Raw genomic sequence first — 21,888 nt, 5'->3', positions numbered from 1 at the left:
CAGACACAGAAACAGGTTTATACACAGAAGCTCCTCCCACTACACACACACACACACACACACACACTCCAGGAAGGTAATCTGAGATGTCCTCAGATGCACTTGTGATATAATGTGAGTGATGTTCTCTGACTGGTTTCTCTTTGTACAGAAAAGGAAAGTGCAGCAGATGATCATTCAGCCTGGACTCCAGTGGAGAAGCGGAGTGTGTACAGGTGTGTAATTCACTTTTACAGTGGACTGGGAGAAGCAGAGACGGTGTGAGTGTGTGTATGAGCTGATGTGTGTGTTCTGTGTGTAGCTCTGGATTTCCTGATTCAGCTGAATGTGAGCTTTTCTAACTGAAGACTTTGAGACTGATTCAGAAACAGGTCACTGCTCTCAGCTCTGTGATGGACAGTGGGACTGATATTGAAATGTGTGTGTGAGAGTCAGGCTGAGGGCTGGGAGGCTGTGTGTGTGTGTGTGTGTGTGTGTGTGTAAGAGTCAGGTGATGGTGGATAAGGGCTCGGTGGGTCACTGCACAAAGCCCAAACACTGCTTTGGACACTTGTTCTGTTCCCTACGCCCTTGTTAGGGTGCAGTTAATAAAGAGTTAAAAAGGCAGTGCGGCTGTGTCTCAGTTCCCCACCTCCAGTGACGTCACAGTATTTGAATCTATTGATGGTCTCTGAGCTGCTTCAGATTCTGATCGTGGGGAACTGTGAGTGACTCACTGGTTTAGTGGAGGAGACAGGGCTGAGGACACAGAACTCCCCTCACTCAGTCTGGTCCCCGGTTCCCTATCAGCACCGTCCTAATGTCAAACCCCAGGTGGAGGAGGTGCTGGGGGATAAAGGAGGGGTCAGAGAGAGTGAGGGGAGGACGAGAGACGGACTGAGATGGTGTAGTTCTGTGGTCTGAGCTGAAACGCTGTTTATTTGATGTTTAAAAATGCTTTTCTCTTTGAACAATCAGAAGGTAGAAATGCTCCTGCCCCCGGTGTCCTCCTTCCTGGGGCAGAAAATGTCCTGCCACGCCCACATAGTCACATGTGTCCCGGCCGACACAATACTCCCAGCACCTCTCTCAGGAGTGTGTTTTATTTGTGTGTGTAAACGTCATTGAGAGGGTGAAGTTCAGATCACTGTCTACTCCCTCGTAGATAAAGGAGGAGATTAGGGAACTGTGAACACGTCTCTGTCCAAGCTGCTCTTTATTACACACTCTTCACTCAGTCTGAGTGGTGTTGGTTAAAGCAGTAGGTGTGTGTGTGTGTGTGTGTGTGTGTGTGTGTGTGTGTGTGTGTGTGGGTATGAACCAACTTGAGGATGTTGCTCTGTTCCTGCTCCACAGGGGGGTGACTTATTATAACGGTTTCTGATCACTTAATGTGGAAATGTCTCCAAACTCAGGAGACGGCTAACTGCATTAGCGACAGTGCTACAAAACTAAACACCTCGAGTTACACATGAGTTTCTGTGGGAATTCAAACAGTGAATAAACACTTACAGACAATTTACACTTCAGACGCCAACAAACAACAGTCGTTATTCTACCCTTAGGGACATTACTACTCTGCAATTCTCTCCGTGGCAGTGAACACACAAACACACACTAGTGAGCAAACACTAGGGTCACTGTGACCACCTCGGCGCCCGGGGGCAGTTTGGGGGTTAGGGTCTTGCTCAAGGGCACTTCAGTCGTGGATTATTTTTCCCAGGAATTGAACCAATGACCCTCCGGCCTCAAGCTCACTTCTCTAACCTCAAACCCATAGCTGCCCCACAGTACATCAACACCTCTGTTACTACTGAGGAGAACTCCAGCACAGTTAGAGAGGAGGAGGATCTGATGGTAACCAGAGGAATAGTGGAGAGGAGGACACAGTAAAACAAGTGATAAAAGAAAAAGGAACTGGGCAGAGAACAAAGTTAAAATGACCAGGTGCAGCAGATAAAGAGGGGGAAGAGTGTAAATGATGATCTGAAAGGTTCACTGGACGTTTGAAGAGTCAGCAGAGGATAAATGTAACAGATTCCATAAAAAGGAAAAGGAACAAGACATAGTGAAGTCACGGCAGCAAGTAGAAACAGATAAACTAATACAGGAGTTAAGTGCTCTCAGAAAGCAGGGGATGTGAGCAGTGGAAGAGGAAAGAGAGGGTATTAACTTGATACAGAAAGAGTTGAAGGAAAGGCTGGCAGTGTTGAGGAGAGCAGAGAACTTGAGGAAAAGGAAGAAGAAGAAGGAACATGTTAAGGCAGTGTTCTTTAGGAATCGTTTTCATTTTGTGAAGAGTTTATTTGGTGAGGAGAAGTCTGGGAGTTTAAAAGTGCACAGGCTATAAATGTTGGTAAATGGGGTGAAGCATGAGACTCAAAATTGCTGGCAGATGCAGGTAAGGAAACTACAGCTCCCAGAGTGCATTGCGTTAATCAGACATGGTGCTGTAGTCTGAAAGTAAATGGATAATTTATTTTATAGACGTAACAGTTTCATTTGAGGATGCAGTAGATGAAGCGTTTGAAAGGAAGAAGCTGAAGTACACAGACTTGGGGACTGAAGTGAGGGAACACTGGGGGCAGGCACATGTAAGACTGGTGGAGATAGGTGTTAGGGGATTTGTAGCCAAGTCTGACACATCCCTGCTTGTGCATTAGGCTCTGGAATCTAAGGGCAGCTGTGAAGGAGTTATCAGAAGTAACTGAAAGTCTAGTCAGTGGTTGTGGAGAATGAGAGCACAGACTATTTGGGGGAATACACTGTTATTGTGGAATGTCTGAGGTGTGTTTTAGGTACGTATGGGGCAGGTCAGGTGAGTGGGGTGTTGTTATGTTATTGTGTTGGGGATGTATCACGTAACGTCCACATGGAACAACTACAGCCTTAGTCACCAGGGTGGCTACTGTGGATCTGTAAGAGTATGATGGGGCTGTAAAGCGAGCTTGGAGGGGGGTGGGACACCAGACTTCACTTTTGAGTCTTCCAGGGGTGTCATGGGCTTAATTTAATGAAATACTGATGGGGGGGAGGTACCTGGTCACCCCTGTGAAGAGCTAGAGGTGTAGTGGCTGTGTTGGGTACACATTGGCTGGGTCCAGTGAGTAACCTTCAGTGTTAGGTGTTAGCGTTAGCTGGTTGCTGATCAGATCATAAACAGTCACAGCAACCTTAGAGCTTAAGTCTAGGATTTAAATGTTCAGTGATAGATGACGGTGAGCTGGGCCCTGTGTGAGCTTCTAATGGACTGGTAGAGGGCATTTTACTGTATCATCACACGTTTTTTTTTTTTTTTTTGCCCTTTTCAGTAAAATTGAACTGGATGTGTTCAGGATTTTGAAACTTGGTTCTCACCAGCGAGACGGTCTGATAGATAGATAGATAGATAGATAGATAGATAGATAGATAGTCTGTGTTTACACCAGTTTCAGTGGGAACCAAGGCTGCGTTATTCAGAAATGCTCTCTGTCTAAATCAGGACAACACCAGAGCCATAAATAAACACATACACTCAATAAAATCAATAGTCAATAAAGCAGTCATAAAACGTCATAGTAACCACTGTTTACAGCAGGTTTAGATCATTTATTTACAACGCACAAAGTGTAAATGGTTTACTGCACTGTAACTCTACTCCGTTCAAAATAAGGTGCAGGAACGGAAACTGAATGATTCCTCATTGATGCCCCACTGCTGTCCTGTAAACACTGGCTTTGTTGCTAGGTTACGTGTATTTTGTGGAGTGATACCAGAAGACCTTCGGTCAGAGTACCATTATTGTGCAATAATCACACTCCTGGAACGTCTCTCAGCCAATCAGACTGCAGGGTCAGGACTTACTGTTTATAATTACAGTTATATTAAGTACAGATATCAATGTCACATTGTTTACACATTGGCTACAAATTTTCTTCAAAGCCCCAAAGTTTCTGAAGAGACAGTGATCAGAACTGCGTCGTCATATTGGACCTTGTTCCTGTGTTTACTCTCTCACTCCTGCCCCAGTCAGGTCTGACCAATCAGCAGTGAGAACATTCTCATGTGGTTTACAGTGATGTATCGTGGTGCAGTTGTATATTTCTCTGTGTGAAAACCAACCAAACCAAGGGAAACGCTCCAAGATCACGACCTTCTTACTGATTCAGACCAGAGCACTAACTACAGAGTGAACACACCCCAACACACACTCAGTGGTGAATCCAGACTCTCCTGTGTGAAGTGAAACTGTGCTTTATGGTCATTGTACAACAAAATGTGACCTCTGCATTTAACCCTGGGGAGTGTTTGGGGTGAGGTTCCCTTCTGAGTGTGGACTGTAGCTCACTGTTCTGTGGAGGAAGGTGTTTTCTGATTAATTTAGATGTGAATCAGACACAGAAACAGGTTTATACACAGCAGCTCCTCCCACTACACACACACACACACTCACACTCCAGGAAGGTAATCTGAGACGTCCTCAGATGCACTTGTGATATAATGTGAGTGATGTTCTCTGACTGGTTTCTCTTTGTACAGAAAAGGAAAGTGCAGCAGATGATCATTCAGCCTGGACTCCAGTGGAGAAGCGGAGTGTGTACAGGTGTGTAATTCACTTTTACAGTGGACTGGGAGAAGCAGAGACGGTGTGAGTGTGTGTATGAGCTGATGTGTGTGTTCTGTGTGTAGCTCTGGATTTCCTGATTCAGCTGAATGTGAGCTTTTCTAACTGAAGACTTTGAGACTGATTCAGAAACAGGTCACTGCTCTCAGCTCTGTGATGGACAGTGGGACTGATATTGAAATGTGTGTGTGAGAGTCGGGCTGAGGGCTGGGAGGCTGTGTGTGGTGTGTGTAGTGTCTGTGTGTGGAGGACAGAGCAGTTTCCACCGTCTGGAAGAGTCGGGTGGTGGTGGATAAGGGCTCGGTGGGTCACTGCACAAAGCCCAAATTCTGCTTTGGACACTTGTTCTGTTCCCTACGCCCTTGTTAGCGTGCAGTTAATAAAGAGTTAAAAAGGCAGTGCGACTGTGTCTCAGTTCCCCACCTCCAGTGATGTCACAGTATTTGAATCTATTGATGGTCCCTGAGCTGCTTCAGCCCTGCCGGGCTGAGGACACAGAACTCCCCTCACTGAGTCTGGTCCCCGGTTCCCTATCAGCACCGTCCTAATGTCAAACCCCAGGTGGAGGAGGTGCTGGGTGCATCTGCCTCAGTTTCTCTCTGAGGAGGAGAGAGTGTTGAATTCACTGGAGAAAGAGAAGAACATGACCCTCACAGAAACTCACAGAGCCCCCTGCTGTGTCCAGGTGGAGTACACTATGTGCAGCAGGTAGATAACCGCATCATCCACTCCAGTGCCACCCTGGTATTCAAACTGCAGGGGGTCCATAATGACTCCAGTAAAAAGGAAAGGACTGGAGCGAGTGTCATTTCAGAAACAACAGACAAACACAAACGTCTACAAACATCTTAAAACATGTTTTACACAAACACAGAACAACACTTTCAACAACACTGTTTCAGCTCAGACAAGAGAACTACACCATCTCAATCCATCAAAACACAGACCACAGGATAAAACACAGACCACAGGATAAAACACAGACCACAGGATAAAACACAGACTACAGCATAAAACACAGACCGCAGGATAAAACACAGACTACAGGATAAAACACAGATGGCAGGATAAAACACAGACAGCAGCATAAAACACAGACCACAGCATAAAACACAGACCACAGGATAAAACACAGACCACAGGATAAAACACAGACGGCAGGATAAAACACAGACCACAGGATAAAACACAGACCGCAGGATATAACACTGACCACAGGATAAAACACAGACCACAGGACACAACACAGACCACAGGACACAACACAGACCACAGGATAAAACACAGACCATAGGACACAACACAGACCACAGGATAAAACACAGACCATAAAACACAGGCCACAGGACACCACACAGGCCACAGGATAAAACACAGACCACAGGACAAATCACAGACCACAGGACACAACACAGACCACAGGATACAACACAGACCACAGGATAAAACACAGACCACAGGACACAAAACAGACCACAGGATAAAACACAGACCATAGAACACAACACAGACCACAGGATAAAACACAGACCACAGGACACAACACAGACCACAGGATAAAACACAGACCACAGGACAAAACACAGACCATAAAACACAGGCCACAGGACACCACACAGGCCACAGGATAAAACACAGACCACAGGACAAATCACAGACCACAGGACACAACACAGACCACAGGACACAACACAGACCACAGGACAAAACACAGACCACAGGACACAACACAGACCACAGGATAAAACACAGACCACAGGACACAACACAGACCACAGGATAAAACACAGACCACAGGACAAAACACAGACCTCAGGATACAACACAGACCATAGGACACCACACAGGCCACAGGATAAAACACAGACCACAGGACAAATCACAGACCACAGGACACAACACAGACCACAGGATACAACACAGACCACAGGATAAAACACAGACCACAGGACACAAAACAGACCACAGGATAAAACACAGACCATAGAACACAACACAGACCACAGGATAAAACACAGACCACAGGACACAACACAGACCACAGGATAAAACACAGACCACAGGACAAAACACAGACCATAAAACACAGGCCACAGGACACCACACAGGCCACAGGATAAAACACAGACCACAGGACAAATCACAGACCACAGGACACAACACAGACCACAGGACACAACACAGACCACAGGACAAAACACAGACCACAGGACACAACACAGACCACAGGATAAAACACAGACCACAGGACACAACACAGACCACAGGATAAAACACAGACCACAGGACAAAACACAGACCTCAGGATACAACACAGACCACAGGACACAACACAGACCACTGCTTCGGGAGCAGCAGCATCCCCCCCAACCTCCCGCACTTTAAAAACAGGTGCTCCACTGTCTCCTCACTGCTGCAGAACGGACACTCGCTCCCCGTAGTGGGGTCGATATGCGCTATGTATCTGTTCGTGGCCACAGCCCCATGCACCACCCTCCACTGCAGGTCCCCCACCCACTTCTCTATTGAAGGTCTGTACAGGGATCTCCAGCAGCCTCTTGAATGACTGACACTGTGTAATTTTAATACACTTAAATATATTACAGTTAATGTGCTCTTTATTTTCTGATGGTTTTCTATTTTACAAATGAACACATAAATATACTAAATTCCTGAATATAGATTTCAGTAACACTTTATATTGATCTTGTGAAAACAACATAATTAAAATGTTAATTCCTGATATATTCATACATTCATTCATTCATTCATTCATTATCTGTAACCGCTTATCCAATTCAGGGTCGCGGGGGTCCAGAGCCTACCTGGAATCATTGGGCACAAGGCAGGAATACACCTTGGAGGGGACGCCAGTCCTTCATAGGGCGATATATTCATACACTAAAGTTTAATTTAATGAAGTGGAGTCAGTGACTCCTCAGGCTCCATACGGTCAGTGGATCTTTAGAGTAGTTCCTCTTTGGTTTAGTTGAGTTCAGACAGCAGCACTGTGCTGTTTCTACAGTTTAGACCTGCTCCTGTTTTGTTGTAGGGATCATTCATGTCTTGTGTAGTGTAATGAGTGTGGGTCAGTCGTCCTGTAACTGTCCAGGGACTGCAGTAGGAAATGATCCACACTGTTAAACTGACCCGTTTACAGAAATGTTTATTAATGTGCTCTGTTCCTGTAAATCTAAACCCAGTAAAGCAGAACCTTCACTGTTCTTTCAGGATGAAGTTTCTCAGTGGGACTCTGAGTGTGATACTGATCATCTCTGGCTTCATGGAGACTGCAGCAGGTATGTTATGTTATTATGTTGCTCCGAGTTAGAGACACATTGCTGAGTGTTACCTGTTTTATTACGTAGAAGAAATAGCTAAAACTATAAAGATCCTTTGGTGTAAACTAGAGCACAGCTGCAGACTGTTGTTGTTTTGGTGTGAGACTCTTGATTGTGGGTTGTTTCTGGAGCTCTCTCACTGTGAACACAAACCTCACACCAGTGAACCTCCAGCCTACATCACACACTCAGGACACACAAGTGTTTTAGTACTCATGATAACGTCTGACTGGGTCGTATCAGCGGCTGTGAGAGAGGTCATTTCACTGTGACTCAGCTCTGACTCTGTGTGATGTCAGAGGCACCACTTTCACAGATTCTCAGTCAAGACAAGGCTAACAGAGGTGTGTTCACCCTTCATTAGCACAGTGTGTTTACACTGAGTCTCTTTATATGCCTCAGATCCAGACTATGTCCAGGTTTTAAATCAGTTAAATCTGGCTCATTAATTTAAAAGTAACAATAATTTTGACCTGTAATTATAAATCTTTACCACAGGCCCAGGTCTTTATCACACTGAAGAAATGAGATTACACATGAACCCTGATCATTTCTATAGTGAATAGTGTTTGCACTGAAATCTCACTCCGGGAGTCTGAATGTGATCCTCCAGTCACCTCACCACAGTCTTACCTGCTGATGCAGTACACATTTATAGTGGTGTTCTGAGGTAGAGTCTGCTCTTCTCAGAGTTTTACTTTCACACTCTGTAATCAGACACTCACACAGACACATGGGGAATAAAGTGTTAGTGTCCAGTGATGCTGCCCCTCAGTGGTTTAAACACACACCACACTGAATTTAACACTAGATCAGTTGAATTTAAGAGACACATATTTTATTTTTATCCAGTGATGACCTAAACATTAAAACCACTCAGATGAAGTGAATACCACTGATGATCTTATTCCTCGTGTGTGGGGTTTATATCAGACTTTAATATCAACAGTGGGTTCTTGTGGTTGAGGTGGAGACGTGCTGTTGGTCTGAGGCTCAGTGATGCCCCGGGTAAATAAAATATTTCCAGTGTGGTCTGAACCAGTAGAAAGACTTCCACCTTAGCACTCGTCCTCCCGTTCATAATGTTACAGCAACACAGTAGCACGCCAAGTAGTGTTAGTCTCACACAGCTCCCTGTGTCCGCATGGGTTTTTGTACATGTTTTAAAATTTGCAGTTCAAAGCATGACTGAGTGTTTGAGACTTGTGTTCAAGACACACACACAGATATTTTCAGGGCTGGCCCCTTCATTAAATGGACTAGGCAAACACGTGGAGCACTGCACTTCCAGGGGGCGCCAAGGTGCTGGAGTGTAATGTAGGAATGAATTTACCAGCTGATTATTGCAATTTTCAGTTCCACCTTAAACTGAGCAGAAACTGTAAACACATACTTAAGGTGGAATGGAAAACTAAACAAAGTAATAATAAATACACAATAACACTAATAATAAAGCAGTTAACACTGATATTTGTTCTGTTTAGTTGTGTTTAAGCTCCGTTGAGGGTCCGGCCGGGGTCCAGTTCCAGCTTATAATTTTAAGATTTTATTTTAATTTTTTTATTTTTAATTTAAATTTTTTTGTCATCAATAGATGTAAGCCTTTGTATTTTCATTTAATGAATCACATTTGAAATGTGAGAAAAGTGTTCACTGAACACATGTCAGTGCAGAAATGATGTGATGTGCTTTTACTGTTTGTAGTTAAAAAGACTGTAATGCAAACAATAAATAAATAAATGTTTGTGAATATATCAAACCAAATACTGAATAGTGTAAGGACCAGGGAGATGGGAATTGAGACAGAGTCTTACTGCGAACAAATAAGTTTTATTTATTTTCTTTATTTATATTTATAATCTTTATTTATTTAAGTTCTGAAAGGGCAAGTGACCGGACAGTATTTGAGCTGGATACATGGTGAGATCTGGGGCACCACATGCCAGAATACACAAAAAGCACAAACACACCCAAGCACACACACACACACACACACACGACAACAACAATAACACAAATGATAAACCCCAGAAACAGTCCCCATCAATCCTGGGGACACTGGCAGCTCTCCCTGTGAGTTCCAGCCAGTCCCAGCCCCTCATAGTCCACAATGTTCTTTTAATTCACGCAGCAGGTAAATATTTGCTACAGTGGAAGAGAACAGTAGAAGAACGCATGTGAAACTGCTTAACATTTTTTACACAAATATTTTATATAACTGTTCTGTTTTCTTTTCTTTTCATTGCAGAGCGGTTTAAAGTAGTTGGTCCAGATGCTCCTCTAGTGATTGAAGCTGGTGAAGACCTGATTCTTCCCTGTTCACTCAAACCCAACATCAGTGCTGTGGATATGACAGTGGAGTGGGTCAGACTAGATCTGACTGAGGTCAACAGACTGGTGCATGTGTATGAAGATCGTAGAGACAGAAATGATGGGCAGATGGAGTCGTACAGAGGGAGGAGAGCACTGTTTAAAGAAGAGCTGAAGAATGGAAACACATCACTGAAACTCTACTCTGTCCGATCTTCTGATAAAGGAGATTACAAGTGTTACGTTGAGGATAAATCATCGTCCTGGTTTGAAGACACCATTCTTCATGTAGAAGTTAATGGTGAGCCAAATGTTTACGTTATTATCAGGAGTCCAAGCATGAAATGTTGGAACATTAGAGCTGGCCATAATTGTTATCACGGTAAGTTTTTATTGATTGATCTCGATATTCTCACAATATTAATATCTAGTCACACTGTGACAAAAAACATCACATCCTTCTAAAAATGTAGACTGAATATATCTTTGAACATATTGCACATTACTCAAATTCACAAGGAAGGACTTCACTGGAATTATAATTTCATTTTTCCACAGAAAGTAATGATATCTATGACTTGTGTCATGAAAACTGTCAGGACAGAACAGAAAGCTGACAATCGCGGAACACAGTAAACAGTTTTTTTAATGACGTTATCCAAAAGAGTAATCACAAGGCAAGCAAGGTTCAAAACAGGGAGCAAACAGTACCTCAGATGATAGGCGAAAACCGTAGTCGACAAATCAGGCAGAGTTCAAAAACCGAAGAATACAGACAGTACCAAAAGGGGCAAGGCAGGAGACGTAAACCGGGAAAACAGGCAGGAAGTAGGCAACAAGAAATCGTCAGACTGATAACAAGAGAATGCGTTGTAAGCTGGGATAAACCACTGCAATACTCGGCAGAGAACAGTTCAGAGAAAGGGGTATAAATAGGGAAACAAACAGGTGTGTGTAATTAGAATTCAGGTGAGGGAGACCGGTGGGTAGTCATGTGACTGACGGGTGCATTCTGGGAATTGGAGTCCTGGGATGTAGGCGTGACAGTACCCCCCCCCCCCCCCCCCCAAAGGCACCGGAGGAGGCCTGGAACGAGGACGGCCACGACGACGGCCACCCAGCGGAACAGAGTTACCGGAGCTAGGGACGACTGCACATGCGGAGGGCTGAGATTGACGTGGGTTTCTGGATTGAGACGTAGAAAGGGACGGAGCGGGATTGGAGACTGATCCTCTAGGGCGACCTCTGGGACGGGGAGCTGGCTTCTCAGGATAGCAAGAGTGAAACGCCAACACGAGACCTGGGTCGTAGACGTCCTTTGCAGGTACCCTTCCCAATCAATAAGATACTGAAGAATTCAGACAAGGACGAATGGGCCCAGGTAATCAACCTATTTCTAAATTCAGGTGGTACATACGTTTTACCTTCAGGACAAGCTTCAGGCACCCCTTTAGACCTATTTTCTTGTGCAATAAGTTCATCTAATTCCCATCTGATGGCAGACACTGAAATGGAAGGAGGTAGTATAAAATCAGTGGATTTTTCACTGTTCTCCCTTAATTCATTCTGATTTTTACGAGAGAGCGCATCAGCCTTAAGGTTACGACAACCTGTACGAAACGTGATGGAGAACCGAAACCGAGAGAAAAACAGTGACCACCTGGCTTGCCGAGAATTCATTCGTTTTGCAGTACGGAGATATTCTAGATTCTTGTGGTCTGTTAGAACTGTAAAAGGATGTTGAGAACCCTCTAGCTAGTGCCTCCATTCCTCCAGAGCTAATTTTACCGCTAGAAGTTCTCTATCTACGATGCCATAGTTACGTTCTGCAGGTGATAATTTGTGTGAAAAAAAAGCAATAGGGTGTAACTTAGGAAGTTCTCCACTACGTTGAGATAGTACCGCCCCTACACCCGTCTCCGATGCGTCGACCTCAACAACGAAGGGAAGTTCGGGATCTGGATGTTTTAATATGGGAGCAGTAATGAAAGCAGTCTTGAGACGGTCCAAAGCACCTTGTGCCTGAGAAGACCAACACAACCGATGGGGACTACCCTTCAGTAAAGCAGTAAGTGGGGCTGCAATAGAACTAAAGTTCCTAATAAATCGTCTGTAAAAATTTGCAAATCCTAAAAAGCGTTGAAGATCTTTAGCATTATTCGGGACTGGCCAGTTCACAACCGCCTCAACTTTCCGGTCGTCCATGACTATACCAGACACACTGATGACATATCCCAAAAACGAAATGGTTTGCTGGTGGAATTCACATTTTTTTCCCTTAACATAAAGGTTATTCTCCTTTAAACGCTGAAGCACCTGACTGACTTGTATTATGTGTGTTTTGACATCTGGGGAGTAAATCAAGATGTCATCAATATATGTGATTACAAATTTTCCCAACATATCTCTGAAAATGTCATTAATAAACTCCTGGAACACTGATGGAGCGTTTGCCAGCCCATAGCTCATCACTAAATACTCATAGTGACCTTTGGTAGTACTAAAAGCAGTTTTCCATTCGTCACCTTCCTTAATTCGAACAGGGTTGTAAGCACTACGAAGGTCTAACTTGGAGAAAATTGTAGCACCTCAAAGTTGCTCTAATGCGACCGGAATAAGGGGTAGGGGGTATGCAAATTTTTTAGTTATATCGTTCAGGGCACGATAGTCTATACAAGGCCTTAATCCACCATCTTTTTTCTTGACAAAGAAGAACCCTGATGCTATCGGAGACTTTGATGGTCATATAAACCCTTGTGTTAGAGCTTCTTCAACATACTCCTCCATGACTCTCTCCTCTTCCAAATTCACAGGATAAATATGTGATTTTGGTAAGGTAGCACCTTCTACGAGTTCTATAGCACAGTCATATGGCCTATGTGGAGGTAATTTTGTAGCTTTAGTTTTACTGAACACTTCTGAGTATTGGGAATATACGGGAGGAATTTGTACTGATATAGTTGAATCTGGGCTCTCCACAGAAGTGGAATGGATAGAAATGTGATTAAGGGCTAAACAATTTGTTTGACAGAAGGTGGACCAGGACGTGATTTCGCGTTGACTCCAAGAGATAACTGGGTTATGAGTTTCTAACCATGGTAATCCTAAAATGATCTGAAAATCCGCCTTGGGTAATACCAGAAACGAAAGCCACTCATGATGCAGGAAACTTTTGGAACCAAACAGGAACTGTCTCTTGTGAGATAGAATCTCCTCCAATGGGAAGACCATCAAAAGCTCTGACTTGGATTTGTTTGCACAACAGTTTCGTCTTGATTTTCAGCCGGGTGATGAGGGATTGTTGAATGAAGTTTCCTTCGGCTCCAGAATCAATCAGTGCTGGAACGACAAGAGAATTTCCTTGGCAGTACACTTTGACAGGTATGAGAAAGGATTTTGAAATTAACCCTTTTGTGGGTACACTCACCAAGTTAGCATGTGAAGTCCTCTCCGGATTTAGAGTCGGGACTCGCTGAGGACGTCGTGTACAATCACGTCGAATATGATCAGATCCTCCGCAGTATAAACATAATCCACCGTGGAGACAACGAAGGCGTTCCTCTTGAGAAAGCCGCATAGTGTCACACTGCATAGGATCCGAAGGGAGACTAGGACAGGGAGCTTGACTGGAACTTTGTACCGGGCGGAAAGAAAAACCAGGAACGGATTGACGCTTGATAACCTTTTGTCTTTGACACGGTGTCCGGGGGCCGTTTCTGCAGGAGCTGGTCTAGGCGGATGGATAAAGAGACTATCTGATCCAAGGATAATCCGTCATCTCAACAAGCCAGTTCTGTAAGTATCTCTGGATTGAGACCATTCCGAAAAACATTAATTAGTGCAGGTTCATTCCCACCACTTCCAGCCGCAATAGTCCGAAACTCTAACGCATAAGCGGCTGCTGTTCGAGCTCCTTGCTTAAGTGTGAGAAGAATCTCACCACAAGAACGTCCCTCAGTAGCGTGGTCAAATACCTCACGGAATGTAGTGACAAATTCGGGGTATGTGTTACTGACAATATTGTTCCAAATAGCGGTGGCCCACTCAAGTGCTTTACCAGACAGACGGGAGACCAGAAAAGCGATTTTTGCCTGATCGTTACTGGGAGGTGAATTCTCAAAAATTATGGAACATTGTAATAAAAATCCGCTACATTTAGCCGGATCACCCTCAAAAATCTCCGGTTTACTGACAGGATAACGTGAAGTCGAACTAACAGACACTGTAGGAGGACTGGGGTTAGGGCTAGGAGCAGGAATACGGGCTATAAGGGCGTTCACACTCTCCAACACTTGTTTCAGTTGGAGCTGTTGACTCTGTTGTTGTTGAGCGAGAGAGTCGACAGATTGGGTCACACTAGTTAACATTTGCTGGTGTTGACCAAGCATATGGCCCTGACTAGTAATAGCCGTACTAACGGCATCTGTGTCCGCTGTCTGCATGGTGGCCGAGTATTCTGTCAGGACAGAACAGAAAGCTGACAATCGCGGAACACAGTAAACAGTTTTTTAATGACGTTATCCAAAAGAGTAATCACAAGGTAAGCAAGGTTCAAAACAGGGAGCAAACTGTACCTCAGAGGATAGGCGAAAATCGTAGTCGAAAATCAGGCAGAGTTCAAAAACCGAAGAATACAGACAGTACCAAAAGGGGCAAGGCAGGAGACGTAAACCGGGAAAACAGGCAGGAAGTAGGCAACAAGAAATCGTCAGACTGATAACAAGAGAATGCGTTGTAAGCTGGGATAAACCACTGCAATACTCGGCAGAGAACAGTTCAGAGAAAGGGGTATAAATAGGGAAACAAACAGGTGTGTGTAATTAGAATTCAGGCGAGGGAGACCGGTGGGTAGTCATGTGACTGACGGGTGCATTCTGGGAATTGGAGTCTTGGGATGTAGGCGTGACAAAAACATTCTCGGGGCATTACCACCTCAAGCGTTTAAAGAGACAGAAAGAGTAAAAAGACAGATTAATAAGAGTTTAAAATAATAAATTAATAAATAAATGAACACTCCCAAGTGCTGAACTGTAAACTTAATGCACTTAACCCATTAGAGGCTTAGAACAGTGCTTGTAACAGTGGGAAAGTCAAATCAAATCAAATTTATTTGTATAGCGCCTTTTACAACTGACGTTGTCACAAAGCAGCTTCACAGTTTCAGAACAGAACATTTAAATCAAAGCCCAATGAGAGCAAGCCGAAGGCGACAGTGGCAAGGAAAAACTCCCTCGAGGCTGGAGGAAGAAACCTTGGGAGGAACCAAGACTCACAAAGGGGACCCATCCTCCTCTGATCAAACTATAGATTGAATTTTAAATGATCACCAATGAAGTGTCATTATGCTACATTATAATAATAATAATAATAATAATAATAATAATAAGGTGAGCAGCTGGTCCGGTCTGGTTTGGTCTGGGCTGCAAGAGAATCCAGCAAACAATCTTCCATCAGTGGGCCACCATTTTCTCAGAAAACAGTAAAGGGAAGCAGTTAGTTTGGTTGAGTGCAGCAGAGAATAAGAACATGTGAATATTTTCATTAGTGTAGTGACGGATCTGACTGTAACAGACTGGGAGGAGGGAAACCAGAAGGAGCTCAGGTAAAGACATCCTTCCGCTCCAAACAAGAGAAATTGTGAGCACATCATCCGGGTTTACCCTGATTCTCCATGTCCATGAGTTCCTGAAACCACAACCTTAAACTAGACAGAGGTTAGTTGCCAAAGGCTAAACTGAACAAGCGTGTTTTGAGCCTAGACTGTGTCTGCGTCCCGAACACTAGCTGGAAGATTGTTCCAGAGCTAAGGGGCTTTGTAGGAGAAGGCATTCTCCCCTGCTTAAGTCTTATGAATTCTGGGTACTAGTAAGAGGCCGATGCCCTGAGATCTGAGTAATCTTGGTGCAAAAAAATAGTGCGTGATGAGGTCTCGCAAGTATTCAGGGGCGAGACCGTGTAGGGATTTATACGTGAGTAAAGGAATTTTGTAATCAATACAGAATTTAATTGGAAGCCAGTGAAGGGCCGATAAGACTGGGCTGATATGATCAAATTTTCTAGCTTTAGTTAGAAAAGCCAGAGTGTTTTCAGTTTTGGGGTCGCTGTGGGTTCAGAGCTGACCCAGAAACACTGAGTGCAAGGTGGGAAAGTCCCACCCTTGGGATGGTTTATTTATTGGCCATGTTTATTTAAGAGATGCAGCCTGATCTATGACGTCGGATCCAATTAAAAAATCACGAGCAGTGAAAATAATTTTGTGTGAGGAAAAACCACATCAGGCAACAAGCAGTGCTCTCACAAACGGAAAACATTTCCCAAGAGGAAAAACTACACTTTAAGTGAAGAACCCATCTTGTGCAAGGACAGTCAAAACTTCACCAGACTCACTGCTCTCATGTTCTCCCTGCGCATGAGGGAACGTTTCTGTGCTTGTGTTCTGACAGGGGGTCACCAAACCACACAAAATACACCCCAAACAATACACCCCAAACACAGAATGAGCAGGACCCTGTAAAATATTTAATAAATATTTAATACATACACCCAAACACTTGAATTAAACCCTTTATAGTCTCGTTTAAGTTCTCATGTTCATGTGGTCTACTATGTTCATTTACCATAATAGCATGAGTATACGCCTGAGAGAGTGCAGCTGGCTGTGTAACTGGGAATAGAAATATTTATTGAATAGAAAAGGTTTATTGAGCTCTATTGCCCAAAGCTTATCATCGTTATCGATCAAAAATGAACCATGAAACAAATCAATATTGTTTTATCACCCAGCACTATGGAACATCACTGTTTTTGTTAGGACATTACTGTTAATATAATAATATTGTATAATATATGCATTTCTGATATCACACAGAAACAGCTGTATCTCAGACACACTTTCCCTGAATGTAAAGAAACTTCACACACTTGTGCCCTACGAGGGTCGGATAACCCACAGTTAACTCTTAGGCAAAAGAGCACTGTCCAATAGATATGAAAATTGGGAAACTGTACTGAAGCTGGTACTGAGTGGTGTCCTGAATGAGATTCTATGATAATGACATCATACTCAAAAAACAAACAAACAAACAAAAAAACATGGCCACCATCAGCCAATCAGATTTCGGCAGATTGACAGCTTCAGAATTGAATTATCACCAAAAAAGTGATATATGTCTCCAAACAGGGATCCTCAGCTTGCCACAAATGTTGGGAATGTATTGGATCCTCAGGGGGAAATGTCTTTAAAACAATACATTTAACCTGCAGAATGACTCAGATTGTATCTGCAGAATGACTCAGATGTCTCTAAGTCCGACAACTTTATGAATACAACTCTACTTTCAAAAATGTGTTTTTTAAAAGTAATAAAAATTGAATTGCTGATGTTAATTCTCTTTAAACTTTATTTATTAACAAAATCACATAAAATATTTCCAATGTTGTGACTGAATTAAATGATTGTTATTAAATATTAACACCTTTAGAATCTGACACTCCAAAAAAGTTGGGACAGAGGCGAGTTTCCTTCTGAGTTCCATCCCCTTGCCTTTTAATGACACTGTTTCAGCATTTGGGCACTGAGTATACAGTCCATGAACACTGTTGTCTGATTCTCCTCTTCATGATGCACCATAAGAGATACACTATATTGCCAAAAGTATTCACTCACCCATCGAAATCATTTAATTCAGATGTTCCAATCACTTCCATGACCACAGGTGTATAAAACCAAGCACCTAGGCATGCGTACTGCCTCTACTAACATTTGTGAAAGAATGGGTCACTCTCAGGAGCTCAGTGAATTACAGTGTGGAACAGTGATAGGATGCCACCTGTGCAACAAAGTCCAGTCCTGAAATTACTTGCTACTAAATATTCCAGTCAATCCACAGTGGTATTGTAACAAAGTGAAAGTGATTGGGAACGACAGCAACTCAGCCACAAAGTGGTAGGCCACGTAAAAATGTCATAGTGGAAGCACATAGTGCACATGGGTTGCCAGCTTTCTGCAGAGTCAACCTCTACAGGCCGCCAAACTTCATGTGGGCTTCAGATTCACTCAAGAACAGTGCGTAGAGAGCTTCATGGAATGACTTTCCACGGCAGAGCAGCTGCATCCAAGCTTTAACTCACACACCACTGGACTCTAGAGGAGTAGAGATGTGTTCTCTGGAGTGACGAATCCCACTTTTCCATCTGATCTGATGGCCGAGTCAGTGTTTGGCGTTTGCCAGGAGATGGTACTTGTCTGGCTGCATTGTGCCAAGTATAAAGTTTGGTGGAGGGGGATTATGGTGTAGGGCTGTTTTTCAGGTGTTGGGCTCAGGCCTTAGTTCCAGTGAAAGGAGCTCTTAATGTTTTTAATGCTCTTAATGCTTCAGCACACCAAGAGATTTTGGACAAACTGCTGTTCCAACATGACTGTGCCCCAGTGCACAAAGCAAGATCTATAAAGACATGGATGAGTGAGACTGGTGTGGAAGATACACCAGGAGTCCTGACCTCCACCCGACAGAATGCCTTTGGTATGAATTAGAGCAGAGACTGTGAGCCAGGCCTTCTCTCCAACATCAGTGTCTGACCTCACAAATAAGCTTCTGGAAGAATGGTCAAAAATTCCCATAAACACACTCCTAAACTCCTTTTGGAAAGACTTCCCAAGAGAGTTGAAGCTGTTATAGCGGCAAAGGGTGGGCCGTCATCATATTAAACCCTGTAGACTAAGAATGAGATGTCACTTAACTTCATATGCATGCGAAGGCAGCCTAGCGAATACTTTTGGCAATATAGTGCAAGTCTGGACCACAGGTCGTTCAGACACACACACTCTGTGTCTATGAACCACGCTGTTGTAGCATGTGCAGAATAAGGTCTGTCATTGTGTTGTCACATATAAAAGGTCATCCATGCCATGGGCACAGATGCACTGACCCAATACCATGACGGATGTTGGGTTTTGCACCTTTGGCTTCATTGAGACTTTCAGATTTTTGAGACAATCTGAAAATAAAGAGATAATGTCCACAGAATTAAACCAAACGTGTAGTTTTTCCACGGTGTGGAAGTTGTGTTCTTGTTTTACCACCTAGAATGCAACTACGGCACTATTTAAGGTGGAACAGAAAATCTGAATAAGAAACTGGCGAATAAGAAGCCAACTTCAGCTATGTCCAGTTGATCAGGTTAGAGGTGTTGTACTTTTCACCTTATCGGCTGCTCCATTCTTTAGCGTACACTAAAATCAACCAAACGTCATCTTATAACATATTTCATAGGCTACAGATGTCCACTGACGCATTTATACTAACAAGTAAAAGGCTCCTATAGACCTACCAGTCTCTGTTCTTCCAGACGATGCCAACCATCTACTGCACACCTCTTTGTCCAAAGAGGAACGGACTCTCTTTGGGGCGCACATTTTTAATCTTCCCCTAGGAAACCAGTACCTCCTCTACCAGCGTTTCATTCACTCTACATAATTAAAGGGCGTATACAGCTTTGCTGTTGTAACCTCTTAATACTCCTCACTTTCAGTTCACCAATGTTTATAAGGTGCAGGATTTACATTAGCAGCAGTAACATTACTCCTTTAAAATAAAAACATTACCATTCATAAACAAATATGTTTAAGGCACAAAAGATATTTAAAAACAACATTAGAGCAATAATATTACCCCTAATATTACCCATAAATGCTTCCAGCCATACCACACATTCATGGGGCCAACAGTCTTATACATAAAGGCCCCATGTGGCTGCAGGTTTTCATTCCAACCAAGTAGGAGCACACCCTGGAAACCTGCAGCCACACCAGCCCTAGTTGGATAAGATTGGTGACCCCTGGTCTAGACAAATGTGTTAAGCAACAGAAGATACAATAAGAAAATGTTCATTAATAATGTTTTGCACCACGTTTAATGTGAATTGCAGTACAAGAGCTAAATTAGAGAAATACTCTGTTTTTGTTGATTGATTGATTTATTTTTCCAGGGCCTTTTACAGTAGTTGGTGCAGATGCTGTTCTTGTTGTTGAAGCCGGTGAAGATCTGGTTCTCCCCTGTTCTCTCGAACCCATATTCAATGCTGAGGGCCTGGCAGTGAAGTGGTCCAGACTGAAACTGGCTCAGTCTAACACACTAGTTCATCTGTATGAAGAGTTTTATGACAGGAATGAACGGCAGATGGAGTCGTACAGAGGGAGAACAGCTCTGTTTAAAGAAGAGCTGAGGAATGGAAACACATCACTGAAACTCTCCTCAGTGCGAGCGTCTGATGAGGGAGTTTACCAGTGTTTTGTTCAGTGGCGTTTCTGGTATGTGGACACATCTGTTCGTGTCAAAGTCAAAGGTAAATACATCACAGTTTATCTTTCATTCTCAATTTTGTGTTTATTTATTTGCTGAAGGAGACATATGATGGAAATGAGGAATGATGAGGAATGTTTGTAGAGGGATTAGATGCAGTTCTCCTGAGAAATCAATAAACACCCCAAAAACATGACTCTATAATATTATAATGTGTGTGTGTGTGTGTGTGATGATAATGATGGTCCTGTAGAGACTGTGGAGCTGTGAGGATCTGTCAGTAATTCCCTTCATTTGCTGCTGAAACATTTTATTCTCATTTTTATATTCCTGAATCTGTGTTTGAGTTCTGGATCAGATCAGAGCTGGGTGTAATTATAATGATGATGTGCAATTAATTGGCATTCCACAATGTACAACTAAATGTGTCTCCCGCATTTAACCCGTCTGAGGCAGTGAACACACACACACACACACACACACACACATTAGTGTACTAGGGGCTGTGAACACACACCCAGAGCAGAGAGCAGCCATCCCCCAGCGCCCAGGGAGTGTTTGTGGGTTCAGTGCCTTGCTCAAGGGCCCCTCAGCCGTGAATGTTCCTGTGGGTCCTGGGGATCGAACCAGCAACCTTCCGGTACCAAGCCTGGTCTCTAACCATTAGACCACTGCTGCCCCCTTGTAGTTAATGGATTGGACTGACTGAACTGGACTGAACTCTCAGACAAGGCTATTTCTAACATGTCTGGAATTTATACGCTCCTTTCTAGCTCTTAAATGTGTGATAATGTGTGATGTTTATAAACCACACTTTACACACAAACAACACACACACACATTCTGTTCATCAACACAGTCTTAAAACAATGATATTTATCTGAAACAAAACTACAATCTGATTCCAACTCTGTGCATTTTTCCTACTTATGGCCACAGCTGGCTACTGTTTTAATTGTTGTAAATGTTGTTGTTGATTATATTTCTGTGTTTGTTTCAGGAAGAGGTTTTCATTCCTGGAAGATTGTGTTCATCTGTGTTTTACTTTCTGTCGTGGCATTAGCTGCAGTTACAGCTTGGACCTTAAAAGGTAATTTTTACTGTTGTCTACATTATATTGACCTTTCCACTGTCCACACCAGGAATAATGTGTGTTTGTAGATGTTTTCAATCATTTGAAGAACTGTGTTCTACCTGTCTGTCTCTTCACTGAATCAAATCCAGTTTCTGTTTATAATGCTGTGTTTCCATTAAACCATCACATTTGATAAATGACAGTGAAGATATTTCAACATCAGACAGCAGTAATAAACATCCTCCTGCTCTATACGTCCTAAAAATGTGTGTGTAGTGA

At 43.3% G+C, this 21,888-nt stretch overlaps 1 pseudogene; it reads left to right on the top strand.

The window, feature by feature from the left end:
* The first annotated feature begins 118 nt into the window (after positions 1–118).
* The window catches only part of LOC136700132 (uncharacterized), a 48,261-nt pseudogene continuing 26,491 nt past the window's right edge, over positions 119–21,888 (top strand).

This window comes from Hoplias malabaricus, chromosome 6 (genome assembly GCF_029633855.1).
Source record: "Hoplias malabaricus isolate fHopMal1 chromosome 6, fHopMal1.hap1, whole genome shotgun sequence".
Lineage (NCBI taxonomy): Eukaryota > Metazoa > Chordata > Actinopteri > Characiformes > Erythrinidae > Hoplias > Hoplias malabaricus.
This window is presented reverse-complemented; position numbering and strand designations above follow the sequence as displayed.